Here is a 21,176-nt window from a genome sequence, read left to right as displayed (position 1 = left end):
TTCCCAGCACCATTTATTGAAGTATAGGGCACTGTTTTAAATCATGTGTATTGGTTCATATTCTTTTCTTCTAAATTAAAAGCATTCTCTCTATATTTCTTTATAATTCCTTTTCACTGAATTGCTTTCCCATGGAAAAGTTGCTGTAGGGTAGAGTGTACATGGCATCTTTGCCTTTGGGATAGTGCTTCACACAGCCTTTTTTCTTCCTCAGCACTGTGCACAATTGTATCACATCTGTATCAGGAACAGCTCTCTTTATATAATGTGATTTTAATCCTTGAAATTTAGGGCACTGCCTTAGAAGCTAACATTCACTTCAAGGAACATTGTGCCATCAACAAAATGTAATCTTTTTGTACTGCCACTTATCAAAAAATGTGGACTGGCTCATTCAAGAGTGTTTTTAACATGCGTGTTACAATAGTGTCCGTTTCAAAATATTCACATTATTCAGGCTTGCACATTGAATCATGCACATTTAATAAATTCATATAAGTAAACCTGAATTGATTGCACATTTGTAAACTGATGTTATTTTCATAGACAGATCTCTTCATTTTTCTTTTTATTTTTCCAGCCATTGCATTAGTAAATGTTAGATTCTGTTGAGAGATATTTTTCTCCATTGTTTTTGTACTTTTCAACTTTGAACGACTATTCCTAAGATGTTTTCTCTTTGTAAATGTTTTTGGTCATCCTTTTTTCTGTTGTTTTTTTTTAAGGTCAGTCTTTTTATTGTTGTGTACCTATAATGGTTTTGAAAGCAGCAGGTATAAGAACTATGTTAGTCTTTTTGGTTTTACACATTTTTATTTTTATTTATATTTTTTAATTTTTAATGTTTATTTTTGGAGAGAGAGAGACAGAGCATGAGCAGGGGAAGGGGCAGAGAGAGAGGGAGACACAGAATCTGAAGCAGGTTCCAGGCTCTGAGCTGTCAGCACAGAGCCCGATGCAGGGCTCGAACCTACAAGTCGTGGGATCATGACGTAAGCCGAAGTAGGATGCTTAACCGACTGAGCCCACCCAGGCGCCCCTGGTTTTACACATTTTTAAATTTGATTTCATTATATGCAAGTAATCTTGCTGGGTCTTATTTTAGTCTGTCATTAAGAAGCAAGTTGTGGCTCAGTTTTAAAAAGGTATTTACCTATTAAAGACGTTCAGGTATACTCAGTGTAATCCATCTAGTTACTACTGTTCTTTGTCAGTGTTGGAGTAGACTGTTAACATACAGAGAGAGTATAGAGTGATGGTTGGGAACATTATGAAGCCAGGCTGCGTGGATTCAGATCCAGGCTTAACCCAGCTTAGCTGTGTGACAAGTCACTTAACCTCCCCAGGTCTTAGTTTCCTCACTTTTAAAATGGGAACAGTAGCAGTAGGTAATAGGGCTGTAGTAAGAATTAAATAAGTTAATATTTTATTAAAACAATTTGTTTTGAAAGAGTGCAAGCAGGGTGAGTGGGGATGGGGTGGGGAGAGAGAATCTTAAGCAGGCTCCATGCTCAGTGCAGAGCCCAGCACAGGGCCCAGTCCCAATGACCCTGGGATCATGACCTCAGTGGAAATCAAGAGTTGGACGCTTTAGCCGACTGACCCACCCAGGCACCCCTTTTTAAGTTTCTCTTTGTGTTCCAGTTAACATAAAGTGTAATACTAGTTTCACGTGTTCAACACAGTGATCCAACATTTCCACACAACACCCGGTGCTCGTCACAGTAGGCGCACTCCTTAATCCCTATCATCTGTTTCATCCTTGCCCCCTCCACCTCCCTCTGGTGACCATCACAGTGTTCTCTCTAAAGTTAAGAGTCTGTTTCTTGGTTTGCCTCTGTCTCTTTTTTGCCCCTTTGTTTGGTTTTAAATTTCATGTTTGAAAAAAAAAAATTACACAGGAGTGAAATCAGATGGTCTTTGTCTTTCTCTGACTTATTTTGCTCAGCATTCTATTCTCTAGCTCCATCCACATCTTTGCAAATGGCAAGATTTCGTTCTTTTTTATAGCTGAGTAATATTCCATTGTATGTATGTATGTGTGTACATGTGTATATACACATACATACTACATCTTTATTCATTTATCAATCGATGGGCACTTGGGCTGTTACCATAATTTGGCTATTGTAGATAATGCTGTTGTAAACATAGGGATGCCTGTATCCTTTGAATTAGTATTTTTGTATCCTGAGTAAATACCCAGTAGTGTGATTGCTGGGTTGTAGGGTAATTCTGTTTTTAACCAAGGATCCTCCATACTGTTTTCCAGAATGGCTACATAGTTTGCATTCCCACCAAGAGTGCAAGAGGGTTCCCCTTTTCCCGCATCCTAGCTAACACCTATTGTTTCCTGTGTTGTTGGTTTTAGCCTTCTGATAAGCATGAGGTAATACCTCATTGTAGTTTTGATTTGTATTTCCCTAATGATAAGTGATGATGAATTTCTTTTCTGCGTCGGCCATCTGGGTGTGTTCTTTGGAAAAATGACTGTTCACGTCTTCTGCCCATTTTTAAATTGGATTATTTCGTTTTTAGGTGTTGAGTTTTATAAGTTCTTTATATAGTTTGGATACTAGCACTTTATTGAATATGTCATTTGTAAATATCTTCTCCCGTTCAGTAGGTTGCCTTTTAGTTTTGTTGATTGTTTCCTTTGTTGTGCATAAGTTTTTTATTTTGGTGTAGTCCCAATATTTTATTTTTGTTTTTGTTTCTTTTGCCTCAGGAGACCTATCTAGAAAGAAGTTATTGCATAAACAAGTTAACATTTAAAAGCCCTTATAAATTAAAAAAAAATTTTTTTTAAAGGGGCACCTGGGTGGTTCAGTCAGTTAAGCATCCAACTTCGGCTCAGGTCATGATCTCACAGCTCGTGAGTTTGAGCCCCACGTCGGGCTCTGTGCTGACAGCTCAGAACCTGGAGCCTGCTTAGGATTCTGTGTCTCCCTCTGTCTCTACCCCTCCTCTGCTCATGCTGTGTCTCTCACTGTCTCAAAAATAAATTAAAAAAAAAAATTAAAAAAGAAGCCCTTAGAAGGGCAGAAAATAGTACCTGACACACGATAAGGACTGAATGAATTCTTGCTGTTTTTGTGTGTTCTGCTGAATAGTAGTTTTTGTTTGCTTGGTTTTGAGGGGTGAAGTGTGTTTTTTGTTTGAGTAAAATTTTCCCCTCACAGGAAATAAGCAAAGCTTAAGAATTCAGTGTTGGGTTCTAGCTCAGTCCTCTCTCTCTCTCTCTCTCTCTCTCCCTCTCTCCCTCTCTCCCTCTTTTTTATTTTTCATTTTTTATTTTATTTTTAATGTTGATTTATTTTTGACAGAGAGAGACAGACAGAGCATGAGCGGGGGAGGGGCAGAGAGAGAGGGAGACACAGAATCCAAAGCAGGCTCCTGACTCCGAGCTGTCAGCACAGAGCCTGATGTGGGGCTCGAGCCCACAGACTGTGAGATCATGACCTGAGCCAAAGTCAGCTGCTCAACCCCCTGAGCCACCCAGGCACCCCGGTCTTTTTTTTTTTTTTTAAGTTTGTTTGTTTGTTTATTTATTTATTTATTTATTTATTTATTGAGAGAGAGATAGAGAGTGGGGGGGTGGGGGCAGAGAGAGAGGGAGAGAGGGAATCCCAAGCAGGTTCTGCACTGTCAGTGTAGAGCCCGATGCGGGGCTCAAACTCACCAACTGTGAGATCATGACCTGAGCCAAAACCAAGAGTCAGAAGCTTAACTGACTGCACCACCCAGGTGCCCTTGGCTCAGTCTCTTTTGTAGAACTTAATTGCAGTGGACTATTTCTGGTAATGGCTAATGTTTGAGCATTTGGTGAATGCTGAGCATTTTTCTAAGTGTATTACCTGTATGAACTTATTGTATTAGTTTGCTCAAGCTGCTACAACAAAATGCCATAGGTGGGTGGCATAAACAACAGACCTTTATTTCACACAATTTTAGAGACTGGGAAGCCCAAGACCAGGGCGCTAGCCTGGTTGGGTTCTGGTGAGACCTGTCTTTCTGGCTTGCAGAGGGCTGCTGTCTCACTGTGTTTTCACATTGCAGAGAAAGAGACATGTCTACTTAGAAGGGCACTAATCCATCATGAGGACCTACCCTAAGACCTCATTTAAACCTACTTAATTCCTAAATGCCCAGCTCTAAATACCATCACATTGTGGGTTAGGGCTTCAACATACAAATCTTGGGGAACACAGTTCAGTCCGTAGCATTCATTTCACTCTTTGCAACTTCATAAGGTAAGTTCTGTTATTCAGGAAAGAGAGGCCAGAATGATTAAGAAACCTGCCCAAAGTCCCTTAAGTAATAATTGATGGGTACTTGGGCAGTCCTTCCATGGCAGGTGTGGTTAGCTTTAAGTCACACATTAGTGAACACTGAATGAAAATGTGTTTGCCACTGTTAAGATAATAGAACATTTTGGTAAGCAGTGTCCTATGGTCACCTTTGAGTGTTAGTTTTGTGGGGATTTATTGTCATTAGGTACTAGAGCCTGTGCCTCCCATGTTCTTATACATAGAAGTGTTGAACTTTTTCACATTAGCTAGTCTGATAGGTATGTTTTCATTTTCATACTCTGTTGATTTTCCAGTGAGGGATACTGACTCTAAGAAGTGGTTGGGGCGCCTGGGTGGCTCAGTCGGTTGGGCATCCGACTTCGGCTCGGGTCACGATCTCACGGTCCGTGAGTTCGAGCCCCGCGTCGGGCTCTGGGCTCATGGCTCAGAGCCTGGTGCCTGCTTCCGATTCTGTGTCTCCCTCTCTCTCTGACCCTCCCCCATTCATGCTCTGTCTCTCTCTGTCTCAAAAATAAACGTTAAAAAAAATTTTTTTTTTTTAAATAAAAAAAAAAAAAGAAGTGGAGATAATTCAGTTCTCCAGCTAGTAAGTGGTGGGTAAAGATGGAAATCCTGGTCTGGCTTCCAAACAGAGGCTCTTTCTGCTTCATTGTGCCCCCTTACTGTAATTAGTAAATTTCCCTAATTCAGGATTTGTGAAAATTTGGACTGGAACTAACCTGAGACTTTCCTTTGTAGTAGCAATAGAGAAGTTAATAGTTTAAAGTTTGGAGGAATATTTCAAGTACTTAAAAGAAGTAGGGGCGCCTGGGTGGCTCAGTCGGTTGAGCGTCCGACTTCAGCTCAGGTCACGATCTCGCAGTCTGTGAGTTCGAGCCCCGCGTCGGGCTCTGGGCTGGCGGCTCAGAGCCTGGAGCCTGCTTCCGATTCTGTGTCTCCCTCTCTCTCTGCCCCTCCCCCGTTCATGCTCTGTCTCTCTCTGTCTCAAAAATAAATAAACGTTAAAAAAAATTAAAAAAAAAAAAAAAAAAAAAAGAAGTAGGCCAAGGGACACCTGGGTGGCTCAGTCGGTTAAGCCGTAAGCTCAGGTCATGATCTCATGGTTCATGAGTTCAAGCCCCATGTCAGGCTCTGTGTTGACAGCTCAGAGCCTGGAGCTTGCTTCAGATTCTGTCTCCCTCTTTCTTTGCCCCTCCCCCACTTGCAGTCTGCCTCTCTCTCTTTCTTTCTCTCTCTCTCCCAAGAATAAATAAATGTTAAAAAAAAAAAAAAAAGTAGGCCTTTACTCCACTTCTCCCTCCAAACATTGCATAAGCCAGGTTTTTATGCAGGTTTGTTTATTTATTCACTCATTCATTCAACAAACACTCATTATTAAATACCTACTGTATGCCAAACACTGTTGTAAGCATTGTGGATACAACAGTGAACCAAGTGAAGTTTCCGCTTCAGTGGAATTGACATCCTAGTAGGGGAGCAGCAGCAAATAAATATATAATGTCATGTCAGTGTTTTGAAGAAAATAAAGTGAGATGTATTAACTATATTTTCTTATTTTCTATTTTCTCCCCCCCCCCCCTTTTTAAAGTTGTTTGTTTGTTTATTGATAGAGTGGGGAAGGGGCAGAGAGAAAGAGGGAGAGAGAGAGAGAATCCCAAACAGACTTGGCCCTGTCAGTGCAGAGAACGATGCAGGCCAGAGCCCAGGAACCATGAGATCTTGACCTGAGCCGTAATCAGGAGTTGGATGCTTAACCCACTGAGCCCCCCAGATGCTTATTTTCTGTTTTCTTGATGCTCCTGCACTTGGGGCTGTGTTGACCTGTCATAGACTGTCCCTCCCAGGGCAGCTGATTCCTAGAAATAGACTGCTCCCTTGTGAGTGTACTGTTCATATGCAAACGAATTAATCCAGAGCTCATACTCAGAACCATCACCTTTATCTGGCTCCTAAACTCCAGGAGTTCCTCTGCCCTAATCATCCTAGGGCTAGGTGCCAGATAATTAGAAACTGTATTTGTACCCGAGAGGCTCCTGAAATGGTTCAGACAAGCCAGTCCCCAGTCTGTTACCCTGCCTGGGCTTTCCTTTCCTGTGGAAACCAAGATGAAGACTCTTTCCCATGATTCCCTCTTGCTCCTTCTACATCCTGACTGACCCTGGTGCTTCCCCATGTGGCCCTGCGTGGCCTCCTTTCAGTGCTTGTCCTGATGTCTTGGCTCACCATATCTGAGTAACCTACATTTTAAAACACAGGCTGAGGAGATAGTATTTCAAGAACCTGTAGATTTCAAACGAAAAATAGGGGTGGCCTTTTACTAATTCACTTAAGAAACATCGTGTCCAGGGCCCCTGTGTGGCTCAGTCGGTTAAGCATGTGATTTCAGTTAAGGTCATGATCTTGCAGTTCTTGGGTTTGAGCCCCGCATCGGGCTCTCTGCTGTCAGCACAGAGCCCGCTTCAGATCCTGTTTCCCTCTCTTTCTGCCCCTCTCCTGCTTGTGCTCACTCTCTCTCTCAAAAACTAATAAACATTAAAAAAGAAAGAAAGAGAGAGAGAGAAAGGGAGGAAAGGAAGGAAGGAAGAAAGAAAGATACATCGTGACCTCCTGAACCAAGCTCTGTGATGGGTCAGATAAGTGCAGTGGACTCTGGGTGAACCCGTGTGATTTGCAGTAAAATTTTACCTAGGTTCGAAGGATCTAAGTATTTTTTTGCCAAGTAAAAAAGATGGAAAGACCTTCGCAGTCCCATCGTGTTCTGGGGACCCTCACTCGTTGTTGGCAAGACTGCATGCACAGCCCAGGACGCAGTGCACTATCAGGCTGCAGAGAGCTGTGTGTGTGCAGGGTGGTGCAGGGCCCTGAGCTGAGTGCAGGAAGATGCACCAGAGCTCACATTGGGCCCCACCGGAGCCCTTGGTGCCTGGCTCTTGTAAGGAACAGTCATCTGTGTGCAGTAAACTTTTCAGTGACTCTCCATCCTTCCCTTGGGTTCTTCTAATATTTTGTTATGTGAGAAATAGTCTTCTCGGTGGCAGAAACTTAGTTGTCACCATACTCTGCCATAATCGATTGAAGCAGTAATTCCTTTTTCTTAAACTGGAACCACTTAATTAAAAGTAAGAGATTTATAACATGCAATGAAATAATTGTTTAAAATATGCGTTTATGATATCTGGTTAGTTAGCCAGTTTTAACACATCTAGGGACAGAGGCACACTTCCTTATACTGTCTTGTTCATGCTGGATGACTCTAGTTAATTTTTCCCCTTAGTTGGCACTAGCATCTGTCTTCTAGAAACATCTACAACACTGTTCTCTCTTCTGCCATATGGAGCTGTGGAGGGTCATTCTACCACTGCAAACATAGCCAGCTGTTTTGAGTGAGTCTTCTTGGTCCCTTCTCTAAAGTCAATACTCAGCCTCTTGGGCCAGCTGCAGTAATTGCCCTCAACATAGGCCTAGTTTATCTGATTCCTACAACTGATTTTTTTTTTTTTCAACGTTTTTAATTTATTTTTGGGACAGAGAGAGACAGAGCATGAATGGGGGAGGGGCAGAGAGAGAGGGAGACACAGAATCGGAAACAGGCTCCAGGCTCCGAGCCATCAGCCCAGAGCCTGACGCGGGGCTCGAACTCACGGACCGCGAGATCGTGACCTGGCTGAAGTCGGACGCTTAACCGACTGCGCCACCCAGGCGCCCCCAACTGATTTTTTTTTTAATGTTTATTTATTCATTTTGAGAAAGAGCACTTATACACAGGCGAAGGAGGGGCACAGAGGAGAGACAGAATCCCAAGCACGCTCCACACCATTAGAGCAGAGCCCGATGTGGACTCAAGATCAAGAGTCAGAAGCTTAACCCACTGTGCCACCCAAGCACCCCTGATTTTTTTTTTCCTTACCTGAATTTGATTCCTGCTAAAGTTCATTTTATTGGTTTTCTGCCACAATTCCAGTCTGTTGAGGTATTTTTGAATAGTGAGTCCTCTGTATTAGCCCTCACTTCTAGTTTGGTGCTGCATAAACTGGGTAAGGATGTCTTCATCCAGGTAAAATACATGACAGGCCTTCAGTGGGGCATCCATCCCTTAGTTGATCCTGCTGACTCAGGAACAAAGCATTTTTTGAGTAAGATTCAAGTACCATTCTTCAATCCAGACTTTTAGTAGGAGAGAAAGGGAAATCCCTGTGCTTTAAAAAAAAAAAAAAAAAATTGGTAAAAAATAATGAAGGAAAAAAAGGCATTAAGTTCAAGTATATGCAAAATATACAGTAGGTTGCCTAAGGTTTATTAAAATATTATTGGCTATAGATTCCTTTTATGAGGGTGTTTGTGGGGAAATCCTAGTTAACACCCACTCAGCCTATTTTCTTTTTTAACATTTATTTATTTTTGAGAGAGAGAGAGAGAGAGACAGAGTGTAAGCAGGGGAGAGACAGAGAGAGGGGGAGCCACAGAATCCGAAGCAGGTTCCAAGCTCCACACTGTCAGCACAGAGGCTGACATGGGGCTTGAACTCACAAACCATGAGATCAGAACCTGAGCTGAAGCCGGACACTTAACCGACTGAGCCACCCAGGCTCCTCAGCCTGTTTTCTTTTTAAAGCTAGTGTTTGTTTTGGAGTCACTGCTAATGCTCAGAGCTCTGTGACAGTAGTGGCCTTTTTGGCATCCCAGAGAATGTTAGTTGTGGGACAAATCAGAGAACTGTATACTTTGAAGGCGGAGAGAGAACCAGTTCATGCTTTTCATGTGGGGTACGGTGCAATTACTTTTACTGTTACCACCACTGGGTTGTTTGGGTCACTTTTGCTTCAGCCTCCTTAAACCAGTAATTTCCACCGCTTGCTGTGCACTAGAATCATCTGTGGAGTTAAAAAAGAAAAAAGCCCATGTTTCCTTCAGAAACAGCCCTCCCCCCACCAATTCTGATTTGATAGGCCTGGGGCAAAGAGGAGGATCACAGAGTGCACAGCCCAGGTGAGAATGGCCTCTGGATGTCATTTGGTTCCCCTCTAAGTTCTTAATTTCTCCTATCTTCCACAAGGTCACCTGTTTTTTTTTTTTTTTTTTAATTTTTTTTTTTCAACGTTTTTTATTTATTTTTGGGACAGAGAGAGACAGAGCATGAACGGGGGAGGGGCAGAGAGAGGGAGACACAGAATCGGAAACAGGCTCCAGGCTCCGAGCCATCAGCCCAGAGCCTGACGCGGGGCTCGAACTCACGGACCGCGAGATCGTGACCTGGCTGAAGTCGGACGCTTAACCGACTGCGCCACCCAGGCGCCCCAAGGTCACCTGTTTTAAAGATGACCTCCCTCAGTGTTCTAAGTCTTAGACACTGCTGTACTGCCAGTGCCAGTATTTCCTCCTTCTCGCCACCTCTTTCTTTCCCTGGGAATGCTTCCATATCCAATCTCTGGACTTCCTTCCTTCCCCTTTTCCATCAGGTGAAGCACAAGTCTTTTTGGGAATCTTTTTCATTGGACAGCTCTGTTATCCTTTCCTTTCTTAATACCGCTTCTTTCCAGATTGACTTGTAGCAAACTCGCAGTTCAAGCCGTTAACAAAAGTAGTTACAACAAAAATCCTGTTACTTACAGTACAGTGTCTGCATCCAGATCAGTATAATGAGTCTGGTAAACTAAAGCAAACCAGAGTATGGTAAATGAAATCTACAACCCTTCTTCATTATACATATTCAAAATATGAGAATAAAAATGTATGTATGGGGTGCCTGGGTGGCTCAATCGATTAGGTGTTGGACTCTTGATTTCGGCTCAGGTCATGATCCCAAGGTCCTGGGATCAAGTCACACATTGGGCTCCGTGTTGGGCATGGAGCCTGCTTGAGATTCCTCTCTCTCTCTCTCTCTCTCTCCCCCCCCCCTCCTTCCCTCCCTCTCCCTCCCTCCCGGAGCCCCCACTTCCTCTCTCCCCCCTCCTTCCCTCCCCCCTCCTTCCCTCCCCTGCACATGTACACACGCTCTCTCTCTAAAAATAAAATGAAAAAAAATTTTTATGTATATGTTTTCATTTCAAAAGCTGTAGTAGAAATGCAAGAAAAGGGGCGCCTGGGTGGCTCAGTCAGTTAAGCATCCCGCTCTTCGTTTTTGGCTCAGGTCATGATCTCACAGTTTATGAGTTTGAGCCCCACATTGGGCTCTCCTTGGAGCCTGCTTGGGATTGTATCTCCCTGCCCCTCTCCCGCTTGCTCGCGTGTTTTCTCCCTCTCCCTCTCCCTCTCCCTCTCCCTCTCCCTCTCCCTCTCCCTCTCCCTGTCTCTGTCTCTGTCTCTTGCTTGCAAAAGAGATAAATAAACTTTAAAAAAAATGTAGGAAAATACAGCTTCCATGTTTTCACTCCTTTAGGGGGAACTTTTTTTTTTTTAAATTTACCGAGTTAGTTAGCATATAGTGCAACAATGATTTCAGGAGTAGATTCCTTAGTGCCCCTTACCCATTTAGCCCATCCCCCCTCCCACAACCCCTCCAGTAACCCTCTGTTTGCTCTCCATATTTAAGAGTCTCTTATGTTTTTGTTCCCCTCTCTGTTTTTATATTATTTTTGCTTCCCTTTCCTTATGTTCATCTGTTTTGTATCTTAAAGTTCTCATATATATGAGTGAACTCATATGATATTTGTCTTTCTCTGACGAATTTTACTTAGCATAATACCCTCTAGTTCCATCCACGAAGTTGCAAAGGAGGAACTTTTTAATTTATTGCCAGCCTTATTTATGCTTTGGCAGGAAATAATGCAGCTTGATATTTAAAGTAGATTGTGAATTAAGAATATATGATTTATTTTTATAAATTATACCAATTATAATTATACAAATGTACCCATGGTTCATTATGTTATTTTAGAAAAGTCACTCAAGAGCAAAATATTTTAAATAGGTTAAACTTAGAGCATAACATGGACCCATTTACAGAAAATTGAAAATTGGGCACAAATTAGGCCTTTGGGAAAGAATCATAACAGTAACAGTAGCAGCCAGAATCACAACCCCATACTGTTTGTCATGTGCCCGATACTATTCCAAGCCTCCCACATATCCAGCTCCTTTAACTGGGTGGGTACCAGAGTCCCAGGAAGGTCACGTCACCTAGACCTGGTCATTGCTAGAGCCAGGCTAGGGCCAGGTATCATGCTCCAGAGATCAGATTTTTAATGACTGTGCACACCACCTACATCACACATTGCCTGTTTCTCACGTCAGACCCGTGACATAGCTATTTTTATCTATATTTTACAGATGGGCAGGCTGAAGTTTTCTAACATTCTGTAGCTTATTCAGTCATCCAATGAGGAAGCAACTGCACTGGTGTTAGAACCTAAAGCTCTAACTTCAGATAGTATTTTTCCACCATGTCCCTTTGGAAGGAATCAGGCCCAGCACCTTCCATATGGGAAGGACAGCAAAGGAGCATACTGAAGTTCAGCTTGCATACAGTAGATGCCCAGTGAAATCTGTTCTTTATTAATTACCAAATTTATTTTAACACTGAGTTAATATTTTCTCATAGTACCCTGATTCCAGGAATCTTGACCACCAGAACCTGGGGTTTTGGGAGTAGGAGAATCTTTGTCTTAGAAATATATAATCCTAAAAATCCACATTGCTGCTGCTCTTATTTTAAATTTTTAAAAACTGCTTAATTTTATTAACCAGCTAAATCTAAGCAAGTATTTAAAATTCAGTTAATTTTCATTAAATGCTTTACACAAGGAAATGTTAGATGTCGGGCACCTGGGTTGGGTGGCTCAGTTGGTTAACTGCCAACTTGAGCCCAGGTCATGATCTCATGGTTTGTGAGTTTGAGCCCCACTTTTGAAGCTCTCTGCTGTCAACACGGAGGTTGGTTTGGATCCTCTGTCTCCTCCTCTCTCTGCCTCCCTCTCTCTCTCTCTCTCTCTCTCTCTCTCTCTCTCTCTCTCAAAAATAAATAAACATTAAAAAAAGAAGAAAAAGGGTGCCTGGGTGGCTTAGTCAGTTAAGCATCCTTAAGCATCCAACTTCGGCTCAGTGAGTTTGAGCCCTGTGTCGGGCTCTGTGCTGACCGCTCAGAACCTGAACCCTGCTTAGGAGCCTGTGTCTCCTTCTCTCCCTGCCTCTCCCCACCTCATGCTCTGTCTGTCTGTCTCTCTCTCTCTCTCTCAAAAATCAATGAACATTAAATTTTTTTAAAGAAAGAAATAATGTTAGATGTTTACAGTGTAAACATTATAGGAAGTGAACACCCTTTTACCTCAAGACACAGATCATCGTCAGTACCTATAAATCATTCCCACTGTGGCCCTCTCAAACTTACTCCTCTTTATCTTTTCTCACCTACCAGGTAACCACTGACAAGAATTTTTGTGTCATTTTCTTGGTTGTCTTTATAATTTTGCCATATGTGAATTCCCTCATCAAAATAGTTGTAAAGGTTTTATTTTTTTATCTTTTCCAAAGTGTTGTAAAGTTTTAAAATACTATATAAATGTAATCACATTTTATGTATCTTTCTATTTGCTTTCTTTTGTCCAAATTGTGTTCCATGTTGAAATATTTAACTCACAATCACTTTCTCTACTGTGCTTATTTTCATGATTATATAGAATTATTTTACATGCATACACCATGAATTATATATCCATTCTCTGATTCAGAGACATTTGAGTTGCTCTTAGCTATTTGTAATAACAAATACTGTTGCTATGAGTTGTCCTGGTATACTTGTGCGACAGTTTCTTAATGATAAATACATCTCCAGTGGTAGAATTATTGGTTCACAGGGTCTGTTTATTGGAGCTGGCCAAATGGTTTCCAGAGCAGTTGTTTAATTGGCATTCCCACCAGTAACATATAGGAGACAGTACAAGTAACATCACATCCTCATCAAAATCTGAATTTGTCTGATTTTTAAATTCTTGCCAATCTGGTGGATATAAAAAGAACATTTCTGAAGAAGTCTTATATCTTTTCATATTGTTACTAGTTTTTGTTTCTTCTGTGAAGTGCCTCTTTGCATCTTTCATTCAGTTTCAAGTGGAATTTTTTCTTAATCATTTTAGGAGATTATTCTGGATACTAACATACATGGCAGATGTCTTCCTCCAGTTATCTTTCTATTGTCTTGATGTTGTCTTTTGATGAAAAGCAGAGGTTCTTAATTTTAATGCACCTGAACTGATCACTCTTAAAAGGTTTGTGGGTTTTGTGTCTTTTTTAAGAAATTCTTTCAGGGGCTCCTGGGTGGCTCAGTTGGTTGAGCATCCAACTCCTGGTTTTGGCTCAGGTCATGATCTGTGTGCTGACAGCGTGGAGCCTGCTTGGGATTCTGTCTCCCTCTCTGCCCACCCCCCCACTCACGTGCACATTCTCAGTCTCTCTCTCTCTCTCTCTCTCTCTCTCAAAAATAAATTAAAAAAGAAATTCTTCCATACCTGCGACCATAAAGGTATTTCTCTATTGTCTTAAAGTTTTTATAATCTCTAATCCGTCTGGAAGTTGTGTGTATTGTGGCGTAGGGATCCAATTTCGTGTTTTTTGGTATGTGCTTCAACTTACCCCCTAGTGCCTCCTCTCCCTACTGATGTGCAGTGCAGTTTCCATGCCTGCACACACCTGGTACACACACTCTTTGTTCTTCTGAAGTGGTTACTCTGGGTCGCTTAGCAATTGTTGTTGTAAAGGCAGTTGTTTTAAATTTATTTTCATATTTTTAATATTATTAGTTTAGTGGCACATAATAAATAGAACCCCAAAATACCTGAGAGGTAAAATCTGAGCTATAAATTAACAGGAACACATGAGTGACAAAGGAGACTTACGTCTCTCAGGCCATGCATAACACATTAAGTAGGAGAAAAAAGATACAGATCTCAGTATATTAGCCTATATTATAACTTTGTGGAGTTTTTTTAACGCACCCATTTCTTAGGATATGTTATAACTATGTGCCAGGAAATTATTGTAATAGCTGTCAAAATCTATGATGACTACAAGGTGAGTGATTTCTTCAGAGTTGCGCGATACATAACTTGCACAACTGTAAGCAGTGCTTCTGTTAATATGATTAATAAGCCTAATAGATCTTTCCAGCCTACATTTTCTCTCTCTCTCTCTCTTTTTTTTTTTAAATTTTAAATAGGCTCCATGAGCAACGTGGGGCTTGAACTCATGACCCAGAGATCAGGAGTCACGTGTTCTACCAACTGAACCAGCCAGGCAACCCTGCAGACTACATTTGCTGAATGAAGAGCAGTAAAAATAGAAACCAATAAAAATAGAAATAAACAAAAGTACAAACATGTGGAACTTAAAACACAGAATTCATAGGTCATTTATTAAAATGCAAACCAAAATTGGAATATATCTAGACGTATTAACACTAATAAACTACATATCAGAACCTAAAGAATACTCTTTTTGATGCTCAAGAAAATTTGTAGCTTTATTTTTTTATTTTTATTTAAAAAAAAAATTTTTTTTAACATTTATTTATTTTTGAGACAGAGAGAGAGCATGAACAGGGGAGGGTCAGAGAAAGAGGGAGACACAGAATCTGAAACAGGCTCCAGGCTCTGAGCTGTCAGCACAGAGCCCGACGCGGGGCTCGAACCCACGGACCGCGAGATCATGACCTGAGCTGAAGTCGGCCGCTTAACTGACTGAGCCACCCAGGCGCCCCAAAAATTTGTAGCTTTAAACACTTTATTAAACAAGAAAGAATGACTATGAATACATTAAATATTAAACTAAGAAGAGGGAACAAAATCTTGGGAAGTATTAATAATAACGTAAGGAACTAATAAAGGCAGGAATTCACGAATTTGAGAAACAGAAGAAAAGAGAAATCTAAAGCTTTGGTTTTTGTTGTTGTTTTTGAGGGGGGATGAAAAGGGAGGCAATAAAAAAGATAAACCACCTCGTTACCTTAGGGAACTTAGTGGGGGAAAGGGAGAGAAAATATCAAGTATGGAATGAAGGGCATGGAAAAGACTAGATAGAGAAGAATTAAAATTATTACAAGGGAACCTTTTGTGCAAATAAATTAGAACCAACCTAAGAAATGGATAGTGTTCTAGGAAAACATAAGTTACCAAAATTAACTCTAGGAAAGAAGCTATCTGCACCGGTAACTATAGAAGTAATTGAGAAAGTGGTAAAAAGGCCAGATGCACGCCTCAAATTGCCAAACCCAGGATTTCATGCTTGACTTCTTTCAAACCTTCAGTGAATAGATAGTACCATTTCTCTCCAGCTATTTCAGAACTTAAGAAAGAAGGGGAACTTCCTAACTTTTTTTTTTTTTTTTTAAACTTTTGAGAGAGAGCACAAGTGATCACGGGGCAAAGAGGGAGAAAGAGAGAATCCCATGAGGGACAGAGACAGGGGAAGGGAGAGAGAAAGAAGGAGAGAGAGATCCCGCCGGGGCAGAGAGAGTGTGGAGCCTGAAGTGGGGCTCAGGCTCACCCAATGCAGGGCTCAGACTCACAAACTGAGATCATGACCTGAACCGAAGTCAGATACTTAACTGACTGTGCCACCCAGGGGCCCTGGAAATTACTAATTCTTTTCTCACATTTAGAAACACTATCAAAATGCATTGGAAAAAGGGAAGAAAACTACAGTTCAATATCACATGTATTCAAAAACCAGAAATTAAAAGTATTAGCATATAGGACTTAGAATTAAACATTAGTATATTTATCTTTGCTCCCTCCCCCCATTTACTAAATAGTGGTGAAGGAATTAAAAAAAGAAGTGACAGAATAGAAGACTAGCTGACAAAGAATTGAACCTAGTTTTGCCAGATGGCATGCGCCCATGTGTGTGTTGTGTGTGTGTGTGATGTTTAATAGATTAGCAACCCAGACTGAGCTGAAACCAAGCCCCTACAAGCAGCAGTTAAGGGTGGAGGTAGATAGAGACTGGTAGCAAAAAGAATCATGCTGAGTCATGCCACAGGATTCAGAACGCTGAGAAATAAGTTCTAACTCCTTTTGTGGGTGGAGTTACAAGTAGAACTAGAAACGGAAAGATTGGCCGAAAATTTGTGCAGGGGCCCTATGCCACCTTTTGCAGCCTGCCCAGTTAGGCATCTTCCCCTTCTCTGCCCTTGTAGATAGTGGGCAGTTTTCTGAAGAGGGTGAATCTAAGAGCTTCTAGACTGGGGACCCCATACCTCAAACAGGGGCCCACCCTCTTTGCTCACTTCCCAGAACTTTGTTAGCCCCTTGTATATTGCCTGAAAAGGAAATAGGAGATTTCTTTTCTGGAAAAATTGACTTCAAGAAAATATAGATACGGGGCACCTGGACGGCTCATTCTGTTAAGCATCTGATTCTTGATTTTGGCTCAGGTCATGATCTCAAGGCTTGTGGTTTAGAGCCCTGCATTGGGCTCTGTGCTGATAGTGCCGAGCCTGCTTAGGATTGTCTCTCTCTGTGTCTCTCTGCCCCCCCCCCCCCCCCCCCCTTAAAAAAAAGAAAAAGAAAAAGAAAGAAAAGAAAATACAGATACAGACATTTGAGTATTTTCTACTGAAGCTCTTTAATCTCTGCCCAGTCATCTTGTGGTCCAGCCCTCATATACATAACACTTAGTCCAGAGTTTTGGGGCTCGCGCTCTCTCTCTCTCTCTCTCTCTCTCTTTTTTTTTTTTTTTTAACATTTATTTATTTTTGAGAGAGAGAGCACGGAGAAGGAGCAGAAAGAGAGAGGGAGACAGAATCCAAACCAGGCTCCAAGCTGTCAGCACAGCACTCAAACTCACGAACTGTGAGATCACAACCTGAGCCTACGTCAGATGCTTAACCGACTGAGCCACCCAGGCACTCGCCCCTCTTTTTAATGTTTATTTATTTATCTTTGAGAGAATTTTTGAGAGGTGCCTCTCTTAAATATGGAAATATAGAAGGACAACCAGAAATCTCCAGATACTTGAGAATAACCAGAGACTAAAACAAACAGAAATGAAAAAGAAAAACTGGAAGAGTAAACTAGACTACTTAAAAGAAATGAAAAACTATAATTTGTGTTTTCAAAGATTTGAAAGAGAAAGACAGTACAATAACAATCATTATATTTGTGAAAGAACATGATGCATTGAAAAAGGACCATTGAGGAAGGGTAATTTATGGTATTGGGAAGGAAGTCAATAAAAGGGTTGGAAAATAAAGTCAAAGAAATTTCTCAAAAAGTAACAAAAATTCAAAGACTTTGAGAATGGAGGAAGATATGGTATAAAATTGAAGTATCTGGGAGTACCTGGGGGGCTCAGTCGGTTGAGTGTCCGACTTCGGCTCAGGTCACGATCTCACAGCTTGTAGGTTCAAGCCCCGTGTCGGCCTCTATGCTGACAGCTCAGAGCCTGGAGCCTGCTTCTGCTTCTGTGTCTCCCTCTTTCTCTGCCCCAACCCACTTGCATTCTGTCTTTGTCTCTCTCAAAAAATAAACATTAAAAAAAATTTTTTTTAAATTGAAGTATCTATCCAGGAGGTGTAGTTTGTGATAAAGAGGAGTGATAAAAAGAACTGACGATAGGAGAGGAAGTTATCAAGGAATGGCAAAAGGTAGTTTCCCAGAACCGTGTAATCTGAACTTCCAGATTGAGAGGCTTGGTGCCCAGTGCAAAATGACTAAAGGCCCACAGTATATCTAATGAATGCTAATGCAGCACAGATACTAAATCTCTGGTACCATTAAGATTTAAATACATCAAGGTTAAGGAGAATGAAGAGGAAAAATTAGGTCACAAACAGAATTGTACCAAAATGGCATCACACTATTCTGCATTGTTGTGAGCTGGAAGATAATGGAGTGAGGCCTTTAAAATTCTGAGCGAACTGGATATTCACAGGCAAAGATTGAAATTGGACCCCTATCTTACACCACTGACAAAAATTAATTCAAAGTGGATGAAGAACTTAAACGGAAGACCTGAACCATAAAGCTCCTGGAAGAAAACATAGGGAAAAGCTCTTGGACGTTAGCTTTGGCAGTGATTTTTTGGACATGACACCAAAAGCACAAGCAACAAAAGCAAAAATCAACTAGTGGAGAAGTTCAGGAAAAGAAACAGTCAACAAAATGAAAAGGGAACCCACAGAATGGGAGAAAATATTTGCAAACCATATATATGGTAAAGAATTAATATCTAAAATAGATAAGGAACTTCTGCAATTCAATAGTAAAAACAAACAAAAAACCCGAATGATCTGATTAAAATGGGCAAAAACCTACCTTTTTTCAATGAAGACATTGGAATAGCCAGTAAGTCCATGAAAAGGTGCTCAACCTCACTCATCATCAGGAAAATGCAAACCAAAACCACAATGAGATCTTTCTCACCTTATATCTGTTAGAATGGCTGTTACCAGAAAGGGATAAATGCTGGCCGGGTTGTGGAGAAGTAGCGACCCTTGGGCACTCTTCATTGGTGGAATGCAAACTGTTGCAGCTGCTGTGGAAAACAGTATGAAGAGTCTTCAAACAATTAACAGGACAGCTGCCTTATGATCTCGCAGTCTCCCTTCTGGGTGTACATCCATAGGAAATGAAGTCACTGTCTCAAAGAGATATCTGACCTTCACTAGCCAAAACATTAACATACAAAACGATGGATAAAGAAGATGTGAGATTACACACACACACACACACACACACACACACACACACTCATGCAGAAATATCAATCAGCCACAAAAAAGGAAATCTTGCTATTTGAGGCAACGTGGATGGATCTCAAGGGCATTATGTTAAGTTAAACAAGTGAGATGGAAAAAGACAAATATTGTATGTTCTCACTTCTATGTAGAATCTTAAAAAACCGAACTCCTAGAAGCAGAGAGTAGGCAGTGGGGGGTGGGGGAAATGGGGAGAGGTGGATACAAAGGATACAACTTCCCGTTATGGGGCGCCTGGATGGCTCAGTCAGTGAAGCATCTGACTCTCGGTTTCAGCTCAGGTGGTGATCTCTCAGTTTCGTGAGTTCAAGCCCCGAGTTGGACTCTGCACGGACGGTGTGGAGCCTGCTTGGGATTCTCTCTCTCTCTCTCTCTCCCTCTCTCTCTCTCTCTCTCTCCCTCTCAAAATCAAAAAAAAAAAAAACTTCCCCGGTTCTAAAGATGGTTAGTGTCCAGGGATCTCACGTACAGCACGGTGTTTGGCGTTAACAATACTGTGTTGTATGTTCGACGCTGCTGTGGACGTAGCACCACCATGACAACAACGAAATGGTAATTATGTGAGGCGAAGGGTGTGTTAACTGACTTCATTTTGGTAAGGATTTCACAAAATATAGGTGTTTCAGATTGTTACATTTTATACCTTAAACTTTCACTGTGTCACATGTTAATTATATGTCATTGAAGCTGAGGGGGCATCTAGTGGCTCAGTCTGTTAAGTGTCCGATTCTTGATCTCTGCTCAGGTCATGATCTCCCAGTTCGTGAAATCAGTCCCCAAGTCAGGCTCCACACTGAGCATGGAGTCTGCTTGGGATTCTCTCTCTCCCCCTCTCTCTCTCTGCCCCTCCCCTGCCCAAGCCCTGTCTCTGTCTCTCAAAATAAATAAACATCTTTTCAAAAAACACCTTTTAAAGTTGAGGGGAAATTTTTCTGAGAGAAAAATCTAATCTATTGGGTTTTTTTAAATGTTTTTTTTTGAGAGGGGGAGAGAGAGACAGTGTGAGCAGGGGAGGGGCAGAGAGAGAGGGAGACACAGACTCCCAACCAGGCTCCAGGCTCTGAGCTCCAAACTGTCAGCACAGAGCCTGACACGGGGCTCGAACTCATGAACTAGGAGATCATGACCTGAGCTGAAGCTGGATGCTTAATGGACTGAGCCACCCAGGAGCCCCAAGAAAAATCTAATATATAATTCTTTACCCAGCCAAACTGTCAATCACATGTGAAGACAGAATCAAATATTCTGGGGCATGCAAGGTCTTAAAATTAACCATTTACTTACCCTCACTTGGGAACTATTGGTGGGATATATTTCACCACAACAAGAGAGAATACCAAGAAAGAGACAAGTGTAGGATCCAGAACAGGAAATCCAACAGAGTGGGCCTTGAGAACAGGGCAGAGGCCTTCAAAATATGAATATCTATAAGGAAAAAAAATTACTTAACTGTGAAAGTATTTTGAAAGATTTATACCTCTGTCACAGAGTTTAAGGGTGAATTAGTAAAGTGAGGGATACATAGAAAACTTAAGTAAACAGGGACACCTGGATGGCTCAGTTGGTTCAGCATCTGACCTGATTCGGCTCAGGTCATGATCTCATGGTTCATGGGATTGAGTTCTGCATTGGACTTCATGCTGATGGCATGGAGCCTGCTTGGGATTCTCTCTCTCCCTCTCTTTCTCTCAAAATTATTTATTTAACAAACTTAAAAAAACTTAAGTGAACAAAATTACCAAGGAAGTTATTGGCTCCAAGGAAACCAAAAATAAATAAAAAAGATGGAAATGCATTCCATCCACGTAAATATTTATATAACATAAACAATGATTTAGCCAAATGCTATCATAACTGATTAGGAAGAAGGAGGGAAGGGACATACTGTGGGGAAGGACATAAGAGAGTGAAGTCTTCACTGCCCATATTAAGAAATCAGTAAAGGGGCACCTAGCTGGCTCAAACAGTTGAGCATCTAACTCTTGACCTCAGATCAGGTCTTGATCTCAAGGTCATGAGTTCAGGCCCCACATTGAGTTCCACACTGGGTATGTAGCCTACTTAAATTCAGTAGATAATGGGGTTGGGGAGGGGCTAAACAAATCCGTGAACAGCAGTGCAAGCAGGCTATTTAGAAGTAAGGCAGCAAATGGCCAGAGTTGAAAATGCTCGCTATA

At 41.5% G+C, this 21,176-nt stretch overlaps 1 protein-coding gene and 1 long non-coding RNA gene across 15 annotated transcripts in view; one reads left to right on the top strand and one right to left on the bottom strand.

The window, feature by feature from the left end:
* Positions 1-21,176, top strand: part of MARK3 (microtubule affinity regulating kinase 3) — a 114,321-nt gene that overhangs the window by 42,913 nt on the left and 50,232 nt on the right. The window lies entirely within an intron of this gene.
* Positions 8,709-9,809, bottom strand: LOC125909132 (uncharacterized). The gene is made up of 2 exons (XR_007453544.1): positions 9,618-9,809; positions 8,709-9,371 (listed from the first exon to the last, which is right to left on the bottom strand). It is a non-coding gene; the product is annotated as an uncharacterized LOC125909132 (long non-coding RNA).

Source organism: Panthera uncia (genome assembly GCF_023721935.1).
Source record: "Panthera uncia isolate 11264 chromosome B3 unlocalized genomic scaffold, Puncia_PCG_1.0 HiC_scaffold_1, whole genome shotgun sequence".
NCBI classification, from domain to species: Eukaryota; Metazoa; Chordata; class Mammalia; order Carnivora; family Felidae; genus Panthera; species Panthera uncia.
The sequence above is the reverse complement of the archived record's forward strand: the minus strand, read 5'-3'. Positions and strand labels throughout refer to the sequence as shown.